Source organism: Physeter macrocephalus, chromosome 2 (assembly GCF_002837175.3).
Source record: "Physeter macrocephalus isolate SW-GA chromosome 2, ASM283717v5, whole genome shotgun sequence".
Taxonomy (NCBI): Eukaryota; Metazoa; Chordata; class Mammalia; order Artiodactyla; family Physeteridae; genus Physeter; species Physeter macrocephalus.
Window position 1 is genome coordinate 52,193,320 of NC_041215.1, and position 26,542 is coordinate 52,219,861.

Below are 26,542 nucleotides of genomic sequence, written 5' to 3' on the forward strand. Positions count from 1 at the left end.
TAGGGGTCACCCCTTCCACTCTAGCTACAGTGGCTTCTTGGGAATCACCTGGCTCTCATATTTATGGGCTGGCAACTGAAAGGTTACACCAGTGCAACAAGGAGGCTGCAGGACTCTACTCCTGGGCCATGGCTAGGATATGTTTGGCTTGGTTGTTTCTTGTGCTGTTGTCATTTGTTAAATATTTTTAATATTATCTCTGGCAAACCTGAAGATCCAGATGAATTTCAAAACTCCCATAGCCACTGAAGGACAGTTACAATGCAATGTCAACTATTAATCAGGATCCCATTTCTTTGGCTTATTAAATGGGTAAAATTGAACCCAGCTGAATTCCCAGATTTTCCTAAGTAATTAAGTCAACCTCAGTCAAGGTTAGAATCAAATAATCATTTGATTCATTGCATTTGTTACATTGTGATCTTTGGCTCTCCGAGTCTCAGGATCTGGGGGGCGAGGGAGATGTAGTAGTACTGGATAAGGGCTAAATCTTTTCCCTTCCCTCTCCTTTCCTGAATTAGAGACTGTTCTCTTTCATCCTTCTCAGTCATGCCCCCAATATTAATTTTAAGGCCCGTACCGCTAAATAATTAACATTTAGAATTTGACAAAGCTTTATTTATATTTGGACCTCAGATGGTTCCCAAACAGAATTGAATCAATCAATCTTGGTTAATAACACACTAAAATCATTGGTCATGAATGGACTTTTAAAATTTACATTAATTAATTAATTATTTAATTAATCAGTGAAAATAAAAAATCGGCGAACCCACCAGTCAATCTAAGAACTGGATGGTTATCAATAACTAGGGTGACCCCATGTCCCAGTTTACATGTCCCAGTTTACATAGGACAGTCCCTGTTAACTTCTACCATCCTCATTTAATTATTAACAGTTCTCCCTTTCACTCTCAAAATTGTCCTGGTTTTGATGCTATATTACATTGTAACTCGCCCCTGTACTTCTTTCTGTCCCATCACACTGCCTCACCTCAGAAGAAAACACTAGCCTTAATGTTGTGTTTATTGTTTGGTATTTATTTGCTTGTTTGTTTTGGCACCCATATGTGAATGACTAAATATTACATTGTTCATTTAAAAACTTTATAAAATGGATATCATACAATTCTACTTTTTTGGAATTTGGTTTTTTCCAGCAGTATTATGTTTATTTATCTATGTTGCTGTGCTTAGAGGTAGTTCATTCATTTTAATTTTCTCTGCTGTATTATATTCCACTGTGTGATTATGCTGTAATTTATTATTTCTGGGTTATTGTTATATGGATTGTTTGCAAGCTTAAGCTGTAACAACCAGCTTTGTTCTGAACATTCTGGTACAATTCTCAGAGCTGCATGCAACAATTTATATTGGAGGCATGTGTATATGTATACGTATACATGTATACACATATATGAGTAGAATTGCTATGTGTGTGGGGGGTAGAATTGCTATAGGGTTAGTGAATATTCAACTTAAAAAATATAATGTCAAAACACTTTTGGGGTACTGGTATTGTTCTGTTTCTTGATCTGAGTTCTGACTATAAAGGTGTTAATTTTGTGAAAATTCAGAGAGCTGTACACTTATGTGCAATTTTGGCATTACATTATTATTAAATAAGAAGTTTAAAAAGATAATGTCGAATTATTTTCCAAAATGTACCAATTTTCATGCCCACCAGCAATGTATTTAACATAGGCACTTAAAGGAAATTTTTAAAAAGAATATAAATTTATCAGTAATTTTACCAATAAAATATAATTGTTTTTAATTTTCCTGTATCCCTTCCTCATTTCTGGCAATTTTTAAAAGTAAGAGCTAGTTAGATAAATTATAGTTATTTAACATCTGTCTGCAAAAAATATTTGTTAATGGAATATTAAATTAAATTTTACCTATTTGCTAACCACATCATATAAAAATTGCTGGATACACTTTCACCAAATTTGGAGTCTATGTTTAAGATGGTCAGACCTAAAAAATATAGTTTACCTGGCATATAAGAATTCCTTTTATAAGTCATGCAGTTTCACAAAGAGATACGGAATTATTTTCCAGCTCATGTGATACCTTTTGGGAGAAAAATGGCATATAAATGCAGACATTAGTGACAGTGAAAACAATGTGTTTTAAGCACAGACTCCAACTGGAATGACCCAAGGCAGACACTTTGAATGGAAGACATTGATTGGTGACTGAGCATCGTCTCATGAGGGGCAGCAACACTAAGACCTCCTGGATTCTTCCCTTGAGCTCCTTCATACTCCTCTCCCTCCTTTCTTCCTATTCCCTCTTTATTGGTCTGATTTTCTGACTCCTTTTTGTCCTGTTTGGAATTCTTCCTGGTTCTGTCCTGGGCCCTCTTCTCTTCTCCCTGCCTACTCTCCCTAAGTGACGTCACCAGTCTTGTTTTCCAAATGCTCCCTGTAGATTGGTGACTCCCAAGCTATTCTTCAGGAAAAATCTCTCTTCTGGGCTCTAGGCTTCTATCTGCATGCTTATTCAACATTCTCACTTTGCTATCTCAGGGCCAGTTGAAACAATATCTGAAGCTGTTGATTCCCACTCCTCAGTCTAGTCCCATGCTCTCTTTTATTTTCCCATCTTGGTAGATGGTACCATCACATACCTAGTTGTTCAGGCTAGAGGCCTAGACATTGTTTTTGATTCCTTTCTCACTCAATTCTGTCTCCTTGTTTCCATGTCCACTGTCATCATTTGCCCTAGTTCAAGGCTGTGTCATTTTTCACCTGGAAAAATGAAATATTTTCCTCCTTGGTCTCACTACTTTGACACTTGTTCTTTCTAATGCATTATTCACTGTGCAGGCAGAATCATCTTCTTAAAAAGTGAATCTTATAATGCCACTTGCTGGCTCAAAACCCTGAATGGCCTCACAATTTATGCAGCATAAAAAATCAACATCCTCGCCATAGACCATAAAGATCTACATGAGCTGCTAACCTTTCTAGAATCTTCTTCCATTCCCCCCGTATTTATTACTCTCCCATCACACAGGTTTTATTTTAGTTCTTCAAACTAACCTGCACGTTCTTCTTCCCAAAATGTTTTTATTCCCTTTTCCCTTGGTAATTCCCACTTACCCTTTGGGCTTAAATAAGGTGTCAGTTCCTCAGAAAACTTTGCCTCATCCCATTACTTTGGGGGCATCAGATCTCCTGATAGACTCGCTCGCAATATCTGCTGTTCTTCCAACACAGCACTTGTCACTGGCTGTACTTTTACTCATGTTTCTGTGATTATTGGCTTAATGTCTCTTCTATGCTGGAAATATATATGCTACCTGAGGGCAAGGGGCCATGACAATTTTTTAACCTGGTCCATAGTAGGTGCTTAATAAAATTTGCTAAATGAATTAATAAGTCAAATATTTATTGAGTATCTTCTGTTCAGCACAGCAATCATCTTGAAGGAAGAAGAATAAAAATTAATTCAAAATAAGTAAAAACTCCTAAACCACTAAGCCTTTAAACAATTAGAGGACAAAGGAAGACAATATGCAGTTAAGTGTGAAAATATGTGGTACAGGGTGAAACTGCTAGAGGAATGCAAGGAAGGAAGAGATCATCTGGGGCTCCAACAACTGGGGGTGTGGGTAGGACTTCCATGAATATAGGATTTGGTTACTTCAAACAACAGATATAAATTTGTAGTCTCCTACAGCCCAGCCTTAATTATAATAATTATTGATATTTTTCTTACAGCAGTTCTTTGGCTGTTGTAAAGGACCTCATAAATATGTTATTATTTAAAATTTCATTCTTCATCTTGACATAGTCGTATGTTTCCCTGCTTTTCGTACCACCCGTTTGAGCAACATCAAGCAGTGCTGCATTTGTCTTAGAGGGGCTGTCCCAAATCGGAGTCTTCAGAAAGAATGGTATTTGTGGCACCAGAGTGACACTCCCCCCGCCCCCAGCAGCAGATGAAATGCTTCAAAGGGGACATCTGCCACCACCATTGAGATTTTATGGAGTACCCACACATGTAGACTCACTAAAGTGGGCATGACAGCTGAAAAATATTAAAAGTGTGTGTGTTTTTAAAAACAACTTATGGTTAGGAATTAAGAAATGACTTTTAAATAAGAACGGCACTTTTTTTTTTTTTGGCAAGTGTGGACTTTTTTTTCTTTTTCCTTTTGTTTTTTTTTTTTTTTTTGAAGACCCCACACTTGCAAAATCTTTTAGGTCATGTGTTTGCTTTATAAAACATTTGGCAAGTAATAGGTGCCATGGGAATATATCCACTCCATCTGGAATCAGCAGATCCTCCTGGTTCCACTGTACCTGTGTTACCACCAGTCCCCAGGGCTCACAAATGTTTTTGTTTTCTTTCTTTAATAAATTTTGGATGCAATAATTAAGTGGAGGAACCTTACCAAAGTGAGTTCTTCCCTCAATTTTGTAAGGCAAATCTAAGGGGAGAAAGGAAATGTGTATTTGCCAATTTGATGTTTACAAAAATGAAACCTGTGTAGAATGTAATTACTTCTTTTCCTGGTAGAGCATTTCCTTTCACAAAACAAGACCCAGTGAACACACATTATTTCCGACATAGTTGTTTTTTGTTTTTTTTTTACACCCCCTCCCCATGGAAAACTTTTTAAAGGCATTTAATTTTATTTAGATAATAGCACGTTATGGGTCATGTTGTCCTAACTTTTGTGTTCCTTTTAAAAATTGAACAAATATTAAAACTGGAAAAATGATTTGGTTAATCTGATTCATTCACTGTCAGAGTAAGATTGTTTCTTGCTATATCCTTTCTTATTTTCAATTTTTGTCATCAATTGAGGATAGTTATTTCACAGAGCCTTCTGGATTTCCACTCCTCCAATTATTTTATTTTGTTTTATTTTATTGTACTGTATTTTATTTTAAAGGGGAGGTCATGTAGAAAATCAGGCTTATAATCTCACAAATACAGCATCCCTTGTTTGATATTTGGATCTTTCTTCTTTCATTTTGGCAAGAAATACTGTGGGAATAAGTGTTTCTGCCAAGTATCAGTTATTTAAATATTTCATTACCTCACAAAATAAGAAAGAAGATGGAAAAAAATAGCTTCTCTAAGACAATTGGACAAAGACAAATTCCTGGTTTATCAGAAGACTGTTTCTGCCCTTTCTTTAGAACAACACTAGAATTTTTTAAATCCCTTTTTAAAATTTCTGGAGGTATTTATACTACTAAATTAATTCAAATGTTGACAACTGAAAACATAGTTTTCTAAGTAGGAAACATTTTGGTATCAAAAAAGGACTTTTTTCCCACAAAAGCAAAAACAAAACAGAATAACAGCATCCAAAATATATAAAAATAAAGTATCAATCTAAATATGTTATTAGAAGAAAGAAAAACATACACACATACCCACACATACAAATGAGTTTTGGTGATCTTAATGTCCCCTGCCATTTTCTTGTTACCCTTACATTTCTAATTAAAAATTTGCAGGGACAGTCGTTTTAGGAAAAGCTTGGTGTATATGTGTGTGTTTGTGTGCCTATGAAAGCAAAGACTGAGCAAAACCGGAGATGCTATACGGAAATTAACTATTTTGCATGTGCTAAATTTTTTTGTTAGTTTGTTTAACTGCTACAAAATACAACTTTGTATATAGTGGAGAGCCATAAACCAAAAGTTTTTGGCCTTTAAACTTAATAGAATTCTAAGTAGATCTAAGAAGGTCTAATTTTACTCTTGAAAATATATTGTCTGATTGATCTGGCAAGAAACAGTTAGATCATCTTTAGTGAAACACACATTTCTAGTTTCATGTTTATTTCACCCGCCACTTTATAAATGTGGCCTCAATGTCTTCATTGACAAACTTGGTAAAACATGACTTAAAAAAAAAAAAGAAAAAGAAAGGGCTAATGTATTTTACAAATGGAATCTTATTAGGACATTTCCCATAATGGTGGGGTATTTAAGATTGTTTCTTTTGGACCTAGATCAAGGGTCTTTATTATTGATAGTTTCAGAATGTCCTTGCTTTTAATCCATGTCAGCCATCTGACAAAGCCATAGCATGGGTGTAAGGAAACATACTGTCAAGTCTCAGTATATTATTATTTAATTATATTTTAATATCCTAATGACAGATGGAATCCCCTTTATGCCAGCTTGTTGCTTTATGCCTGATTTTAAATTTCTGTGTTGAAATAAAGTAAATTCTTCCATTTTAATCCAGAACAACTAGTTTCTGAATGAAAAGCATCAAGACTCTGAGAAGCTAGAGGTAGTCGAAACTCTAGGACACACTTCTCCTTGTGCAGCTGTATATAATTTGAGTACCTATAGGTTACACATTGGTTCTGTCAGATATAAGGCTCTGACTTTAATGGGTGGAAAGATCATATTTTTAGACTTTATTATCAAAAAGTAAAACCTTTCAATATCTTATCACCTACAATTTTTGTATAAGATGATACTATAAAGATGAAAAGAATAAGCGATTATATTAGAGATTATAGAACAGACCTAACACATAATATACCGGTGACTTTAGCTGATAGTTATAGGTTTTATTGTTTGATAATTATTTTTGGGACTATCCTCTGAAACTTAGTTATGGTAAAACTCTAAACATTTTCCTATACTAACGATCAGGGGAACCATGAGTCAGATTACACCTCTCAAGTCTTAGATGACAGAGAATATTAAATTAAGAAATATATATCTGTGCTTCTGATTTTACTCATAAAAACAGATTTTAATGGAATTTTAATGGATTTTTAAATATTTGAAAGTAGTTTATTCTCTGGTATAATGATTCAGAAGGTGTTCTTCAAAATAAGCAATTTCTGAGATTGCTCCTTTTATAAAATTTGGCTTTAGTAACTACTGGATTATCTCCTTTTCTTGAACAACTCGGCTTAGTCACAGATACACACACACACACACACACACACACACACACACACAAACTTGCCACCTTATCCAATACATATATTTTTCATTTTGTTCCCTTGACTGATAAATTTGGTCAAGGTATTCAAAATCTGGGACATAGGCAGAGGTAGATGCACATTTTTGAGGCTGAAATGTATACAACTTGCACGGGGCGGGGGGGTCCTCCTTAAGAAAAAGAATACAAAATTACAAATATAAAAATAGGTATAGGATCTTGAAAGGCTAGTGAGGTGTCAGAACCTTATGCTTCATTAGCTTTTCAGAAATAGTCCCTTGAATATAGGACTATAGATTGGGGCCTCTATGTGAAGCTTCAGTCCCCTTTCTAATCTCCTTGTCCTATTCTGCACTTGATTCCCAAAAGGAAGTGTTAATGTTGACAGTCAGACATTTATGACATTAACATGCTGATGTACTAGTCTCTCTGTCTCTCTCTTCCTCATTCTCTCTCTTTCTCTCTCTCATCAAACTCTCTTTAGTCTTCTTAGAAATTCTTTGTCATCCCTTCTTCTTTGTGTGTTTTTAGATTGGGACAAGTCTTGAGAAAACTTACGTGGAACAATCATGTTGTTTTTATTGATTAAGAAACCCTTACTTTCCCCCCTCTCTCGAAGCACTTTTCTCTGAACTCCTTCTTCCTTGCCGTTGATTTTCTCAGATAGAGAAGGCCAAGACTCAGGTGTAGAGTTTAGGTCAACTGTCTCAATCCAAAGCCAGGGAGGTGATGAAAATGAGCAAAGCAGATCTGGTGTACAAGACACAACAGTGAGTGACAGAGACTGGAAGTTTTGCCTCATGGACAGAGCATCGAGGCTTCAGCTCTGGAAAAATGTTGCAGGTTGGCCTGACTGTCCTGTGGTCCAGATCTTTTTCTTTCTTCCCCAGAAAAACAGCAGTATGGTTTTTAAAATATGAAATCTTCTGATTTTTAAATGTTTGCAAATAAATCCGTAATTTTAAGAATACATTGAGGGCCAATACACATATGAGTCTCTTTCAACTCATAGCGCCAATACATAATTTCAGGTCTATAGAATATGGGTAAACTGAGCTGGTAGCCCACTTAGGCTGGAGGCTACATAAGTCTGTATATAGCTTAGGGAAGAAGAGATTTCCTCTGGTCCAGCCTAGGTTTTCAGGGCTTTTCCTACTGGATCAGAGGAATAAAGAACACTTATTTGTTTAGCCATGGCCACTGCACGTATTATATACCTCTCCTCCATAGACCCTACATTGAGTGAAGATGGAATTAGAAACTGAGACATAGTGGCTGATGGCCAGACAGTATTCTGATATTCATGATCCTGGATTTCTAATAAAATACATTTCAATTTTACCTTTAATGTTACTAACATGGCATGTACTTTTCAGGAGATTTCTGTAACTTCTTGGGCTTTAGTCTATAGAAGTTGTTTCTTAACTCTGTAGCTGTGGCATTTTGTGGTTTCAAATCCATCCAGGAATGCCATGCTATTGAGGATTTTCCTATTCCCACATTAAACATGAGAGCAGCATTATTATACAGAATGCATTTCCTGTCATTTGGCCTCTTGACATTTCCAGTATGCTCTATAGCTGAGCCTGGAAGGGGTTTTTATGTAGTTGAAATCTCTTGCACACACACAAAAAAGCAGGTCTGGAATCTCATTTCTTTTTTCTCTAGGGAACATCCATGCTCTAAATTGACATCAACACATGATAGAAATTGGTCACTCCCTGATATAGTCATTAAGGAATTTTTGCTATTTTAAGGCTTATTATTATTTCCAGCAGTTGCTACTTCATCATTCAGCAAAATACAGTCATCCAGAACTTCCTGACATACCAGGAGTTCTGTTCAGAGCCTTAACTCCGCAGTAGCCAGCTCTGTCACTTAATGCAGACATGCTAGGAGCAAGAGCTCGTGGGCTTGTCTCTAAGACGAAAAGTAGTCCCCTATGCTTCAGCCCTCGCTCTTTACTTTCCCTAGGAGTCTAGGTCTGAGCAGCCTTATCTAAGTGAAATCAAGCAGATTTTGAGACTGCACCCTCCAACTGCACCTGCAATTTCTTTTTGTGCAATGAGGGATACAAACAATGAACAAAGTAAAAAAGAGAGCAGAAAAATAAACATGTAGAGTTAGTTGCAAAATACACAGGAGCAAAGAACAGAAAAGATGAGGAAGAGAAAAAATATGAGACTCAGAATGAGTAAATAGGAGGGAATTAGGAAGATGTGTATGCTCAGTTTCAAGCTACTCTTTTTTTTTTTTTTTGACTTCTAAAGAGTATTTGAGTGTTTTACAGAATTTCTTCAATTTTACAGGATGGAACTCAATGGGATGATTTTTTTTTTTAATTACTCTGTTTTCCCATTCTTTATGCTGGTTCACTATAGATTTCACATCCATCTAGTTGCTAAATTAATGCTTCATAAGACCTAATGCTTGCTGATAGCCTGGTATTACATTCTTCCTACAAACGTCTTTGTTTTATTTTTGAGGTTTTTGAATCTTTAAGGTTTCAAAGCATGGATAACTGAAGATTCATTAACTTAAACACTAATGAGTTTCTAAATAAGGGTTTGTATGGATATAGCTTTACATACACAAAAGTTTAACCAGCTTCAGAGTATAAATCAACTGGGCATGGCAGGAAAGAGCATGTGAGTCCTCTGCAGCTGTGAGGACATTTTTTAAAAAGTAATTGAAAAGAGGTCATTTTAAACCATAGTTTACTGCATTATCAGTTTATAGTAGGTAGTACAGACTGACTCTGAGCTGTTGTTTGCTTAGATAACGAAGTTGTCATTTTAAATTAGCATTTGTTTTTTTTAAAAGCTAGCTAATTGCTTTTTTGAAAAAATTCAAGGTTACTTGATTGCTAATGACAAGAGTATAATGGTTACATTTTTAAAAAATCCCCAAACCTACCTAATTGTACAGAACTATATTACCTTTGATTTTTTTTTTTTTACAATATAGTACATATTTTTAAAACCAGAAAAACACATATTCACTAATGATATTAGTAAAATAAAATGCCTGTTTTTGGCAAGAGGATCACTGTTAATGTGTTTAACAAAACATAAACATGCCTGGTTCAATTTGGCTTTAAAATATATTTCATATCTCCTTTTCTTATAACGATCATAACTTTCTGGACAAATACACTATAGCAACCAAATAAATATGCCATATGTAAAAATGCTTTTACTGATACCCCCTATTGGTGGGTACATGCGATAAGGATTTTTCCCTTTCCAGATCACACCATGAATGGCACTGTGTCATCCACATTTTCTTATTGTTGTAACTTACTATATACAGTGTTTAGGTGGAGGCATACCAATAGGATGTTGTCTTTGGCTGTAGAACAGAGACTTTCTTTCTGTAGAGCTAATTGTGTCAAAGATTGAATAGGTAGTTAGGCTTGTTCCCATTCTAGGAAGCAGTCAGCTATATTAAACACCTCAGAGCCTTAATCAAATTCTCCTGGACTGCTCGCAGGGTGCAAATGTTCTGAGCACCTACTGCATGCCAGGCACTGTTTGCAACAGTGAACAAAACAGCCAAAAAGCGCTGTCCCCAGGGGGCACAGATTCTTGTGGGAGAAGACAGATTATAGATAAGATGAATAAGTAAATTAAGTGGAATATTAGAAAGCAGTACATGCTATGGGGAAAATTGAAACAGAAAGGGTAGGGGTGCAGGTGTAGGAGAAGCGCAGTTTTAAGTAGAAACGCCGGAGATGGCTTCACTGCGAAGGTGATATTTGAACAAAAATTTGAAGAAAGTGAGGAAGTGAGCCATGGGGATACGTGGGGGAAAGCACGGCAGATAAAGACACTGCAATTGCTGGTGTCTTCCTGGAAGATCAAGGCCACTGGAGTGTGAGAGGACTGAGCCACGGAAAGGACACAAGAAGTTAGGTTAGAATGATAAAAAGTGGGGTGGACCTCAGAGGGCTTCTAAGGTCGGGGAGAGATTGTGCATTTTACTCTGCATAAGATGGGAAGGAGGGTGCTAAGCAGGAGAATGGCAGGATCTCACTTAGGATCTACCAAGAACACTCTGCTGAGCGGTGAATAGATGGAGGAGGGCAAAGCTCGGGGAGGGGCGGGGATCATTTATGAGGCTAGTGCAACGGTCCAGACACAAAGAGAGAATCTCATCAGTTGTCTCTAATGTTTCTTCAGTTATCACTGTTGAGAACTTCAGTTCGCTACCCTCATGGAGAAAACTGTGGTCAAAAGCTGAGAAGTCACTGGAAGCTCTCCACGTGACTCTTCACATTTCCCCCTATCATAGAAATGGCCACAGGGAGAGTCTCCTATCGAACTCTGTGACATTCTGGTAAATATGGAATTATACATGCAGCATCTTCATATGTTCTTTCAGCAACCAATTAATATAAGCCAGATGTGCAGCGAGCCAGAATCCGCTCTGGAGGTTTGTCCTGAGAAAGGAAAGATGTATCGATTTCGAGTGCACACCTGCAGCTCTTGCTGCTGTGCGCTGCTCCTGCTGCAGCTTTGACGTCAGCTGCTGTAGAGGAACTCTGGGTCAACAAGACCATCTAATCACCTCATTGCAAAGCACAGAGCATGGAGGAATGGCATCTTCCTATAAGAGGACACTAAACCCCACCTGGTGTTTAACATGCTCTGCTTGCTTTAGAGTGAGCTTGAAGCAATCACTTCTTGTTATTTGTGAAAATAAAGACTCAGAAAATGTAAGAACAGGTAGGGAGTACTTGAAAGGTTGTGAGTTAAAATGTAACCTTCCTCTATTCTCCCAATAAGCTTTAAGCTTTAAGAAAGATCGTGGACGTAAGACATTTGAAAGAGAGATGAAGAAAAATGACTTTATTAAGTCAACAAATTGTCAAAGAAAAGGATGGAAATATTGGGATTTAGAATACTTATGAGAATAATCCAAATCCATAGATAAACAAAGCACTAAACACAGCTTAGATAAAAAGTGTTTTTGTCATTTTTAAAAATTTCCCTGTTTTGCTGCTTAAGTGCTGAGAGGAACTTTATAACTGAGGAAATATGCAGAGTTAGAACATTCTTCTTAAATATTAAAAGTCCAATAATTATTGAGGAGATTGGTGATAATTCCATCTCACCTTGAGCTTTGATTTTTTTCAGATATTATTTATGTCCACTCAAATCATTACATATAGATTATAATCTGAAACCTTTACTTCTAATAATATTTTATTAATAAAGATCTTGTTAACCCATCACTCATATTTTATTGGCTCTTCCCTTATATAAAGAAATCCCAATTTTATATAAACCATACAATGTCCAGGGTGGACTAATTTATGCACCTATTAAGGCAAGCAATTTGGGTTGTTTTTCTCTTAGTCAGGATGAACTTGGACTTCCTCCTTTTAATCAACAGACCTTGACTATTTGGGCAATGGAAATGATAGGTCCAAAAAAGAGCTTGTTATTTTAGGTGATGGAGGAAACATACTCATACAGAGGAGAGTTGTAAATGGGATGGTAGAATACGCATTCTCTTAGGAAAGTTAGAGTTCTCTTCAGCGCTGTCCACTCCTCCTCTTGATGTAGCTATGGGTCCTAAGAAGAATATTCGGATCTGCTGAATTTCTTTTCTTCCCTTAGTGGAAATCACTTGGACCCTGTGTTCTTCCATTTCCTCTTTTAATAAAATAGAATAATGGCATCTTCTTCCACAAATATGAAGGGTGATATAAATGATAATGTTTTATTTTTTAATCTCTGGACAAGATAAATGACTTGAGGGCAAGGAAATGCCTGCTTTTTCCTTCTTTCCTTCTTGCTTTTCTTTTAAGAAAAAAAGAATGAATACGTTTCATTTGAAGTAACCCATATGTCCTCAAGATAGGTTCTGGCTGCCAACAGAGTTCTTTAGAAATTCTCTGATGAGTCAAAATTCCAAGGTTCTTTCCTGTGTTGGCTTGTGCCATTCCCTAATATTGCTTTAAGTCAGAGGGATAAAGCGTCTCTCACTAAAGTGTTCCTATAATCCTCTCAGTTGTCACTTGATTCTGTGAATCCAGAATTTCTCCAGAATCTTATGCCAAAGAGTCATTTTTCATTTCCCACTGATGCCTGAGCAGATCCATAAACTAGACAATGAAGAAAACGATATTTGTATGAATGTTGATTGATTCGACTACTAATGGGTAATATCTGAGTGCGGTTGTTTCCCTCAATATAAGTTATATTATACTTAACTAGTCTCCTGTCTAGGACATCAGATATTATGCATTAGGACAATATCTGTTATACTGTGTTTAATTATCTTTTATAGATTATCGATAGAGCATTTTAAAAAATGAATGAAAAGTGTTTGCAGAGTGTACTCCATAACTGGATGGATGTGTATAATTTTCTACTTGGTAAAATTTCCCAGATACCCTTCTCTGAAGTAGTCATTTAAATGATGGTGATCTTTGGATGATGCTGTTAGGATTAAATAATAAAGGGTATGACTCATAAACATGTCGTTTAAACATGGGAACAAGTAACTAGAGCCATTCTCTCTAGCCAAAAACCACTCATTTTTATGGCCTCTCCCCACCCCCAACATGAATGGAATACACCTCCAGCCTTTAAACTGGCAGGTTTTCTTAGAAAAATGACCCATTCTATAATGAAGAATACCTAAATCCCACAAGTAAAAGAAGCAGCCTGTTATTACTCTTCCCGTTCAGCACATGAAAAGCAGAAGTATGTGAGAACCATACCCAACCTGTAATTTGGTAGCCAAACAACAGATCTGTGCTGTAGCAGGAAAAATAAAAATGCATCTACTTTGGTCTTCTTGGCTGGTCTACCCTGGAGGAGTGAAACTTCTTGATTTTCTCATTTCTAGAACAATGTTCTTGTCTGTCATTAGGTTCCAACTAAAGAAGCTTGTGCACATGGGGAGTTCAATGTTTGCTTCCACTCTAAGGACTGAGATGGAGGGCATATGGTTTGTGTCTCTGTTACATCTGTGGTCTTCCTCTACTGGTATACACACTTTCTCCTAAGTGCGTTTTAGGGTTGAACTGTTTTAGCCTGTTGTTTGTTTTTTTTTTTCTTTAAGCAAGTTATAAAAGTTAAACTAAACATATTAGAATTTTCAAGAGTTTATTTGAGCATATGTAGATTTGAATTTGGTGGCACCATGTCAAAGATGGTTAGGAGCACTTCACCCACAGGAACGAGGGGATAGGTTTTCATAGAGAAGGTGAGAAGCAAAGGAAGGAAATTATTTGATTGGCTATAGTTTAAGCACTTGCCTTATTTAGGAAAGCCTATTTGGCTGTTTGTGATTGGTTGTTCTTAACTGTCATTTTTGTGGATTAGGGTGTACTGCCTCTGGCTTAGATTTCAGTTTGCTTACATAGGCTGCCAAGGCATTAGACACCTCCATTTGATGGCCTTTTGGTTTAATTACTTTAACACAAGGAACACAGTTACCTCACTATTGAAGTTATCAGAGTTCCTCACATCCTTGATTGACTACAACTTGCTTAGTGACAGAATGGACAGCTCTTCCTAATTCAGTCTATAATGCAATAAAAAGGAGATTGATGAGGGTCGAGAGTCCTTGTTTTATCAATACCATATATTTATGTATATACACATAAATATATGTACACATATATGCAACTTATATATGAATATATACATATGTGTATATAATTTAACTGGGAATATTCATGTTTGTCTTGGCCTCTATAAAAATAGCAACAAAAATAATGAAGACAGTGTTCTTATTCTATCACTGTCATTGAAGACAAGATTTTTGTCATAGATAAATGAGGAAAGGGGAATTTGATACAGTAGTAAGAGAAATAGATTTTAATCTACACAGAGACCCCAAAGCACAAATCATTCCATCAAAATGCTGGGAATCTGAAGCTCAAAAGAGAGGCTTGGTGCCTTGCTGGTACTTCTTTATCTAGTAAGTGATCTGAAGTCAAGCCAGAGATTTGATTCTTAGGCCAGTGAGTTCCCCTTATTCCAGGTTGCCTTGTAACCTCAGGTGTTTAGATTCCAGGTGTTATTGGTTTTTTATTTCCCTAGCTTTCAATCCCACTGAGCTTTTTACTGATATTGTGTATATACTAATAGAACCCTGACACTCTAAGAAATGTGCAGAATTGTTTCCATTGTTGAATAGAATCGTACCAACATCATGCTAGAGGTCTGTGTGTAGTATGCATTCATAAAACAGTATTACAACATAGATAGTAGAGTATTTCCCTGGGAGATGGGAAATCTAAAGAATCTTTTTTTAGTGGGTACATTTGTTATGGGAAGAAATAGAATGTTACTCATTCCAGCCAGCCTCTGTATTGAAAATACGTGTAATAGGATAAGACAAAAGCTAGCTTTGTCAGTCCTTTCCCTAGCCTTACCCTAAGTTGGTGGAGTTAACACCAGTGTTTCTGAAGGGCTAAGTTGCCATTACTTTCCCATTCACCTCTGGGACAAGGAAAGGGGAGTATGAGGAGGTAAAAGACTTGCATTTCAGGACCGTTGGAGAGGATTCATGAGAGCGCCAGAGCTCAGCAAATGCTCTGAGTTGATGAGGCTGCATGACAAGGGAGCCTGGAGAAAAGAGGTGTATTCAGGGTATTTGAAGTCTTCTCAAGGCTAGGAAGTAGACTATCTCCTCAGCCCCTTCAGTGATCAGTACTCCCAATCCTGAGAGATGCCAGTATCCCTAAAGAGGCGGTTTAGGGCTTCTGAAGGTGGGGTCTACACATGAATAACTAGGGCCATGAGGGTCACAGGGGAAAGTACCTGTGCCTGGCAGAGAAGGCTCCTGATGTTCTCCTCCGATGAACATAACAGCAATGTCCAGTATGCACTGATGACCAGAGTGCCCTGCTCCAAATGACCCCAGAGAAAATCATGACTAAATCACAACTTCCTTCCAGAAAAACAGGAGGGATTTCCGAGCAGAATGTTTGATGAGTAAGAACATTTTTTTTCCAGAAGTTGAGGACTAAATTTGATTCACATGACAGAAAATCTAGCCCACTCAGGTGGATTCTCTTTCCCTTTCTTGTCTATGTGCATACCCTTCATCCAAACTTCGAGGTGAGAAGGATGAGTTGGAAAAAAAAAAAAACCATGAAAGTTATTTCCTGGCATCTCACCCAGGAATGAGTGATGAATAGAGCCTAGAAACAGCTTTAAAAGCCATTTTCTTTGCTCATGTGAGGTCATGAGGTTTCTCAGTGCAACTCTCTGGGCACTAGAATGAATGAAAATGGCACAAAACACACTCCAGGTCTATCATTGATTTAAAGTGATTGATGGCTGGTCTTGTCCGATTGTGCTCTATTGTCGAACAATCCATCATTCCAAACAAACCCTGTACTCCGTATCCAATATATAGTTACTTGTGGCCAAAGAGTTGAGGATTTTTTTTTTCCCAGAGAGCAGTTGGTGGTAGGGTAGGGGAAAAGAGAACATGTTGCCTTCTATTACAAAACTACAAAATACTTGTGTGTTAGGAAGAAAGTACTCTGATGACGCATGCTACATTTTTGTTAAGTTTATGTAAGAGTGTGTTCATTTCCATTGAGCAAACCACATTTTCCACATTTCCCACACTTTCCTCAGGCCGTGTCTTCCTCAAGCTTTTTCACAAGGCCTAATATTTGTCCTGCTTAGCAAATCAGCTGTTCCTGATTCCTAGACCAATCCTGGTTTGAGATAGGAAGTTCATTTTTTTTAGAATACCTAAAGTGACTATAAATATATTTCATACTCATTACCCAAAACATAGAAGATAGAGAAAAGTATGAAGAAAGAAAAATCAGACACGACCCCCTCTTATCCTACATCTTAGAGTATCTGCATTATTTCCTTCCAAGGTGTTTCCTAGGTGCCATATACACACACACACACACAAACACACACACACACACACATATACACATATGCAGTTTTGTGTCCTTTTTTCCTCACACAATATTATATCTTGAATGTTTCAGATAGGTCATTGCAAAACCTTCCAAGGCGTGATTCTTGGGGCAGAGAGGGAGTGTTAGCCTCTCCTGACTCACTCTCCCAGGCTAATAGGACTGCGTAGGGGTGAGTCCACCCATTCTGAATCACCATCACTGCTTATCTCACCCTTGACATGGTGTCTCCTGCTTACCTCTGGGCTTCAGGGTTGAGTCCAGAATCTAGCTCGTCCCTCAAACCCTTCAGTGCCTCCGGTCACATGAAATCTCAGGTTCAATCTTACTCGAGGTGCCATAGTTCCTAGAACTTGGCTTTTTCCTCAGACATCACTCAGGCTTCTATCTTTATACAGTAATGAGAACCAGGCTTTGCTCTTGCCAGGTATAATACCTCTCTACATCTCTTTTCTGTACACCTGTACTCCTAGAACCTAGAGAGGAGTGCTGCTTTGCCTTGACATCTGAGTACCACTAGCTTAGATCCCACCCCGTCCCTCCTTGCTTCCTTGATGCTACATTATGACTACCTCTTAGCAAGCTCACTGTGTCTTAAACCCTGGTCCTAAGAATGCATCATAAATATGTGTGGCTGTATTCCATAGGGACAATTCTTTTTCCTAGGTGTTAACCTCAGCCAGACCTTCTACAATCATCCAGCGCCTAAGTCGTATAGAAACAGACTTGTTGTGGCTACAGTAGCTGTAAGCTAGCTGGGGGAAGGAATTGCTCTAGCCTTCACTTCCTACCATTCTCTTCTGAACTTTACTCCCAAGTGGTTTCTTTGATACCTGAATTTTCCTTCTTTGGGAAGCTCCTTCAAAGTGACATTTCATCCAGGTAGTTTATATGAGTTTTGGGATTCACATCTCCCGAGATGCTTGTCTCGGCTCATTGCCTTAAGCCAGTTGTTCTCAACTGGGCATAATTTTGCCCCACTGGGGACATTTGGCAATATCTGGAGATATTTTTGGTTGTCCTAACTGGAGGAATGCTACTGGAATGTGGTGAGTAGAGGCCAGAGATGCTGTTAAACATCCTACAAAGCAGAGCACTGGCCCACACGACAAAGAATGAACTGGCCCGGAATGTAAATAGTGGCAAGTTTGAAAAACCCTACCTTAAGCTGTCCAAATAAAGTCTTATAAACATACAATGCCACACCCAACTCTGGCGCAAGGCATGCTGAGCCTCCCTTTATGATTTTGGAGTGACACTCAACACCCCTCCACCTGCCTAACCCAACATTAGCGGGTCCTTATAATACCAGGCTCTAAATCCTCTATAAACTGCCAAATAATCCTGAACCCTGCACCAATATAGAAAAGGTGCTAAGCTAGTTATTGTGGATCAGACACATTCTCCATACTCCAGTACTTTTAGGCCAAGATGGAAAATAGAATGTGTTCACAGATGACCACGTAACATCCATATCAGTATATTCCAACATGAATCTGTCCAAGTAATTAAGTACAAGGAATATGGCTACTGCTAGCCTCTTCCTTCCCTGTTTATTCCTAGGAATATCTTCAATTCTGGATAGGCACTCTCACACAAAATATTCTGAATTAATATCCAGAAATAATGTATAAAACACACCAATCCAGTAATTTCATATGGAAGCCAAGCTCCTTATGCTACCAAAATTCTTACCTGGCGATGTCGATGTCCTTCGCTTCGCCTCGTGATTCATATGTTCAAATGAATGGGAAAATGAGACAAGTTGGTTCCTTTCTCAGTGCAATGTAATTTTATTCTCTATTACCATTGTCTTCCTCATCATCCTTGGTTTTTCCTTTACTTGTCTACTTTAGCTGAATCCAGAAAGTCTTCTTCTCAGTCGAATCTCAGCTTTTCCCTCAAACTCTCTTCCGCTGATATCCTTTCAATCCCACCTCTCTCTGGTATTTATTTATTTTTCTTTATTATTTTTGGCTCCTCAACATTTAACTATAAAATTTTTCAAACTTATAGAGATAAGTATAAAGGACTATAGCGTGAACACCCACCACCTAGATACTATAATGATGCTTTGTTTGCTTGATCTGTTCAGCTATCCACCTTGATTTTTGATGCACTTCAAGGAACATTCCAGCCACCAGTATACTTCATCCTTAAACACTACAGCACACATGGCATTACTAGAATTTATATCTAGTATATCTTTTCACATATTTTTGTGATAAAATTTACATACAGTGAATTGCACACATCTTAAGTGTACCATTTGATGAGTTCTGACAAATGCATACACCTGTGTCACCCAAACAAGAAAGAGAGTTTTTTCTTTAGAGAGCAAAGCTGATCTCATTATTAATTAAGCCTGAGCTCAGTTCCATGTTTGAGTTAATTCAGCACAACGTATTCTGCTGTAGTGATTCATACAGCTGGAACCATCTGAGGAGTTGTTTTAGAAATATAGATTCCTATATTTAGACCCTGATTCAGGAAGCCCAAAGTAGGGCCCAGAAATCTATGATTCTTAAAAACTCACCAGGTAATTATGATAAGTAGTTAAGTTTGGAAACTTCTGTCCTAAGGTGATATGCCCCAAACTTGCATGATAACACTCATCCAGGGTGTGCTTGTTAAATGTACAGATCACTGGACCTCTCCCCTGGAAATTCTGATTCAGTAGGTGTGGTTAGGACTCAGAATTTGTGTTGTCATTTGCATTGTTGTTTTTACTAGCTATTCATTCATTCTCTCATTTATTAAACATATATGTGCTGAGTGCCTATTATGTGTCAGGCATCTGGACAATTATGAACTTTGGGCAAGTGAGGAAATCACTCTATAAAACATTAAAATGATGTCAAGGTTGGAGATAAAATATGACTTGGAAGTATTGTGTAGTAACTTTAATCACCACCACCTTCACAGCGCCTCCTCTCCCTCCTGCAAATGCTGCTGCAGTCAGATGAATGATGTAGACAGGGCATCAGAGAAGGGAAGTCTTATCCCGAATTGTTCATCACCCAGCCTCCAGCCAGAAGACTGAGTTAGGAGAAAGGTGTTCTACTGTCAGGTTCCAGAAGCATAATCCTGGAACCTCTTGGCCACATCTTACAGCCTCAATATTTGCAGACTTTTTGAAGGGTCTTGGGTCCAAATAAATTCATGAGCTGTATAACCTCTTGAAACCCTGAAAAAAATCTGTAGTGTTTTTCTAGTTACTTGGCCATGCAGTTGGCATTTAATATAGCAATTTCCGTGGTCTCTTTAAGGCTCTTGCCTCCCATCATCTTAATATAAGCCCATGAAATAGGCAAGATGGAACTAGGGCCCCAAAGCACTGCACCGATGGTAACTTCAGGCCAGGCACTGTCATTCAGATTTATTGAAATGATAGATGATTGTGCAGAAAAGTAGCAAGATACCCCTTTGTTCCATGTTAGGGCTGCCTCCTCTGTGGGGAATGCAGAAGGCTGTGTCAAGCCTCCCAGCACCTCTATGTGTTCACCAACCCAGACGCTCTGGTATTTTTCCCACATTAAGCAGAATGACGGGAGTTATAAGGTGGCTATATCCGAACTACTATGGGAGTACAGAAGGGGAGATTTTACAATTATCAGAGATTTAAAGCACTTACAGTGGAGGTGATACTGGGTAGAAGAATGATCTAGCAGAAGGGACAGGCATGGGCAAAGGCATCCTTGCAGGGAAGTATGTGACATGCTTGGGTTTTGATTGGAGTGTAGTGGGTGTGAGAAGGATCAATGAGTAGAGGGGCTGGAAACGTATATTTGGGCCTGATTATAGGAGGCTTTGCATTTTAAGGCTAAGGGTTTAGGCTTTATTTTATGGACAATAAGGACTCATTGAGTTGAGCGTGTTATAATCAAAGCTGCACTATAGCTGAATTACTCTGGCAATAGCTTGTAGGATAAGAGGCAACATGGACTTAAGACTCAGAAGAAGACTAAATCTGTGTGCTAGACATGCCATGTATCAGCTGAGTGAACTGGAGTAGGTCTGCAAACCTTTCTTCACTAGTTTCCTCATTTCTAAAATGAGTATGGTGATACTTATCCTGCAGGGCTCTGACATAATAGATTTAAAATACCACTACCAAGCTTGATGAATATAGGCACTCAGAAAGTGCTCACAGGAAAAAAGGCAACCCTGAAGAGGGTTTCTTAACAGTTTGAGTAAAAAAAATGAGAAAAAAGAAGAGGAAATGGAGAAAAAGAAAGGACCATGAAAGTAATGTAAAAGAAGAATCTCTAGATCTTTCAAAAATGTGGAAAAGGAAAAATAAAAGATGACTGATACGTTGACAATTGGTGATGGCAAGGATGGTGCCATATCAGAAGTCAAAGTGATGAAGAAGGAGGGTATTTAATAATTCCAGTAAGAATCACACATGACATAGAATTTAGTTCTTCAACTAGTTATTTCTGGAATAATATCCAATGTGATAGCAGCTAAGGAATAAATAATACTTAATTGCCATATAACTCTTCATGGTAGGTATTGATACTACATTAGGTATTATAGATTACCCCTATTTAAAAAACTGAAAAACTGAGGTACAGACAGACTAATTATCTGAGGTCCTACAACAACTAAGTATCTGAATCAAGCATTAATCCCAGGCACTCTGGCTCCAGAATTAGGGAACATAATCTCTATGTTACACCAAAGGGGATTGAAATCCTAGAAGAATTTCTAGATAACTCAGCTTTGCTGAAGGACTGGTCAGACCTGGCTGGTCTGTTGTGGAGAACTATGAAGATAAAGCATGCCAACGGCTTCCCACTGAAACAGATACAAATTTTAGTCAACAAACTAAGATGCTTATTTTTATTTTCTTTAAATAAATTCAAATCCAACAAAGCCCCTATTCTTCCATGGGTTTTAGATAAAGCCAAAATTTGGGGGGACTTCTCCAACCATTAGTCATTATATTATATGTTGCTGAGGCTATATACAGTATGTACTGCTGAGGCTCCATGTGTAACAGCCTACACACGCATCTTCAGGTCTAGTGTCTCTGCAGCTCCCAGGGTCCCTAGAGGCAGTTGGAGTTTCTGGGAGTCCAAACTTCATGGCCAGTGTCTTTACTTGCATCCCATCCCTTCCATAACATGTTACCCATCCACAGTACTATGCTACAGTGCCTGATACTCCTCATCTCTCCTCAGCCCAGGGAAGTCTCTTCTCTTCCTATTTGCTGCTTCATTTGGAGGAATTCTCCTCCTTATCCTCCCTCAACATGACACCCACCAAAGACAATTTTTCAATGAATTTTGGGTTTTGCAAATAGGACAATAATGCCTCCATTTTAGAACTGCAAAAATACAGTTAGGAGCAACATATAACAAGTAAAGAGATTGAATCAATAATTTAAAGCCTTCCTACAAAGAAAATCCCAAACCCAGATGGCTTCACTAATAAATTCTACCAAACATTTAATAAGAATTAGTACCAAGTCTTCATGAACTCTTCAATAAATTAGAATAGGAGAGAACACTTCCCAATTCATTCTAAGAGGCCAGTATTACTCTGACACCAAAACTAGACAAAGACATCACAAGTAAACTACAGAACAATATAGATGAAAAACTCATCAATAAAATACTAGCAAACCATATTCAGTAACATATAAAAAGGATTATACACCAGGAACAGGTGTGATTTATACCAGGAATACAAAGTTGGCTTAACATCTGAAAATCATTAATAGAATACACAATGCCAATCAAATAAAGGACAAAAACTACATGATCATCTCAACAGATGCAGACAAAGCATTTGACAAAGTCCAACACTTTGTCATGATAAAAGCACTTAATAAATTAGAAATCCAAGGGATCTTCCCTAACTTGATGAAGGACATTGATGAAAAACCCCTCGCTACATCATACTTAAGGGTGAAAGACTAAATGCTTTCTCCCTAAGATCAAGAACAAGACAAAGATGTTACTCTTGACACTTATATTTAACATTTTACTGGAAGTTCTAGCAAGGGTAATTAGGCAAGAAAAAGAAATAAAAGACATCCTGATTGGAAAAGAAAAATTAAAACTATCTGTATTTGCAGAAGTAATTATCTTCAATATAGAAAATCCTAAAGAATCCACTGAAATATTTAGAGCAAATAAATGAGTTAAGCTAGGGTTCAGGGTACAAGACCAAAATACAAAATTCTGTTGTATTTTATACAATAGCAATGAACAATCTGAAAACCAAATTAAGAAAAAAATCCAGGAAAAAATAAAATACTTAGAAATAAATTTAGCAAATGAAGTACAAAATTTATACTCTTAAAACTAAACAAATATTGTTGAAAGAAATTAAGACTGGTTTAAATAAGTGGGAAGACATCTGATGTTCATGGATCAGAAAATGTCATATCGTTAAGATGGCAATACTCCCCAAATTGATCTACAGATTCAACACAATCTTTCTCAGAATCCCAATTGGTTTTGTTTGTTTGTTTGTTTGTTTGTTTTACAAACTGGTGCTAAAATTCATTCAAGGGACCCAGAATAGTCAAACCAATCTTGGAAAAGAAGAACAAAGTTGAAGGACTCACACATCCTGTTTTAAAAACTTACTACATGAGGTGGATGGACCTAGAGTCTGTCATACAGACTGAAGTAAGTCAGAAAGAGAAAAACAAATACCGTATGCTAACACATATATATGGAATCTAAAAAAATGATATTGATGAAGCTAGTGGCAGGGCAGGAATAAAGATGCAGATGTAGAGAACAGACTTGAGGATACAGGGAGGGAAGGGGAAGCTGGGCCGAAGTGAGAGGGTAGAATTGTCATATATACACTACCAAATGTAAAAATAGCTAGCTAATGGGAAGCTGCTGCATAGCACAGGGAGATCAGCTCGATGCTTTGTGATGACCTAGAGGGGTGGGATAGGGAGGGTGGGAGGAAGGCTCAAGAGAGAGGGGATATGGGGATATATGTATACATAATAGCTGATCCAATTTGTTGTACAGCAAAAACTAACACAACATTGTAAAGCAATTATACTCCAATAAAGATGTGAAAAAAAAAAAACTACAAAGCTACATTAATCAAGACCATTTGGTACTGGCATAAGGACAAACATAAAGCTAAATGGAACAGAACTGAAATTCCGTATATAAACCTACAGGAAAAAGGGGGAGGGAAAAACACAAATTTCTATCTTGAAAGAAATAATTCTATATATTATCTATCATGCCATGATTTTTTCATGAGTCCCTATGGAATCATTTTGGAATGAATATAATCAATGAGAATAAATATTTTCCACTTGACATTTGGCAATTGAATCATTTTGTTGCTGCAGAGAAAACAATCAGTATTTCTCTTCTCCGCTTCACTACATTATTCCCTATTCACCTCCCTCACCCCTGACCCCACCATCAGCCACCTACCTGGTGAACTCTCTGGAAAGGACAAGCATTGGCTGATTTAAATACACACGGAGGTATAAACTATTCATATCCCAAATTTGCCTGAAGCTCAAAAGTCCTTGGAGGTTTAGTGAGCCAGAGTATCCAGAAAGAATTTCTGCAACCTCTGAATACAGACCCAGTCAAGTCACCATGTTACCTAAAATTAGATTTTAGATCATGGCAGGTGATTTGGTTAAAGAAACTACCTAAACTCTGATAATAAAGTATGGTTCAGTCATTAAAGTTACTATAAAGTAGCAAGTGTTATAAAAATTGTCTTGAACCAGGACCAGAGATTAATATTTTAGGAGAGTTGGGAGGATTTTAGGAAGAAGTGAGGAACATTCTGAGGTATCAACTTTGAGAAAGTATTAAAAAAGGAAAAATGTTCTTTTTAAGAAATTATAAGTAGGAAAATGAGGTGGATTTCTGCTGTTTCAGAAGGGGCAGAGAGGGGACAAAACAAAACAAATAATCTTACAATATATGAGACTGAAGGAAATTAAAGTAAAATGAATACGAGTGACTTGAGTTTGTTTTGGAATAGAGACCCTATTTAATAATGAGGCAACTGCCCAGACTGAAAAGAAATGTTTTGGGAGGGATGAAGAAAAGTTTATAAAGGCCAAATTTATTGAGCTCTTAAAATATGATCATGTTGGAGTGATTTTCAGAAGTTTGATTATTAAAACTACTTACTATTTCTCTTCATTTTTACCCTGCCAAATCCTAGCAGTTAAAGAGCACACAAGTTAAACTATTGTAACAGAATTGAGAGAATCCACAAAACTTCATTAAACGTCCCCAAAAAACACTGAATCTACAAAAATCAATTTTACCTACCTTTCAAATGTTACTTTCATCTTGAAGTGTCTGTAAACTATATAGAGAGTTATAATGAAAAGAAAAGCTGATAAATTGTAAATGTTCTGAAGATATTATGATATTCCTCTCCAATAAGAAAATATTTCCCACCATGGCCCTCCCTCCCCCCAGTATTCTAGCAAATACAGATGATAGGTGCTATGGGACTAGAAAATCCCAATAAAAACATAATTTAAATATCTAATCATAATTCTTAAAAAAACTCCAAATCAGAAAAGTTTCTTCCTCTAAATTAAAAATACAAGCAGATGAATTTCAGATTTTGGATATTAACATTGAAGAGAATATACAAACTTGGTGGTAAGAGTTGGGGAAAAAGAACAAAAGTCAGGACAGAGATGCAGTGCCACTGTAAATACACTGATAGACTAACAAATAAAAACTTAATGTAAGGAAATTGCCTACACACTTTTACAGAAGAAGGTTCATCTAAAATGACACCGGTCCTGAAAAGGTTAGCTGTAACATTCAATAGCCAGGGCATACAGTGGTCACTGGCTACCTAAGGGGAGAAGTTAGTAAATTACTTTCTCCAGTTCACATACTCTCCAGAAAGATCAGCTCTTTGGTGTCTTTGGCTGGCCTGCATTAGGAAGGCTTCCCATTCCGCGGAAGGTTTTATTAACCTAGCTAGCAGCAGGTCCTGATTGGTCATGGGAGAATCTGGGCTAAATGGTATACATTTTGGATGATGTAAAAGTAAATTAGAGAATAGGGCAAGTTATTACACCAGAGAACATGGGGCAATGGGGAATAATGAAAATCAGGCTACTCTAATTTCCTTTGAACAACTAAATATATACAGGTCATTATTTCCTGTAATCCACAGGCCTCCTAGTGCAAGTCCTGGCCCTGCCTTAAAGTCTCCGAGACAAAAACAACAAAATGCAGTGTGGACAGAAATGAAAAAAGCTGTGATGCTATTTAAAGAATGGAGTAAGTACAGTTTTCAGACGCTGGATTTCTTCTCCTATTGGAATGTTAAATTAGACAACCGACAAGGAAAACTCACCTTATTTGAAAAATTCAGATGTTTCCCTAACAGTAATTTCCATTTGTATTCCCTGCAGTCTGTTCCTGTACATCGTTGATGTGGCTGAACCACATTTTAACTTTTCTTTGCCAAGGCTAGATCATAAAGGGAATCCCAGTTTCTTCCTGAATGGGGTTTAGGCTATACTTAACATTATTTCTCTGGAGGCTGAGCTAGTTCTTAATTTTAAGTCTATGCCCAAACTGGTCTATTTTCTCAGGACACACACCATGCCACTTTTATAGGAATGAGCGAGTCTTTCCCAGTCTTAGGTAGGTCTGTACATCCCTCCCAGTATATGAGGCCTTCTAGGCA

At 37.4% G+C, this 26,542-nt stretch overlaps 1 long non-coding RNA gene across 1 annotated transcript in view; it reads left to right on the forward strand.

The window, feature by feature from the left end:
• The window catches only part of LOC112064562 (uncharacterized), a 94,446-nt gene that overhangs the window by 53,755 nt on the left and 14,149 nt on the right, over positions 1 to 26,542 (forward strand). The window contains exon 2 of the long non-coding RNA XR_002891530.2: positions 26,024 to 26,130. This is a non-coding gene — a long non-coding RNA (uncharacterized lncRNA). The remainder of the gene's footprint in view (positions 1 to 26,023; positions 26,131 to 26,542) is intronic.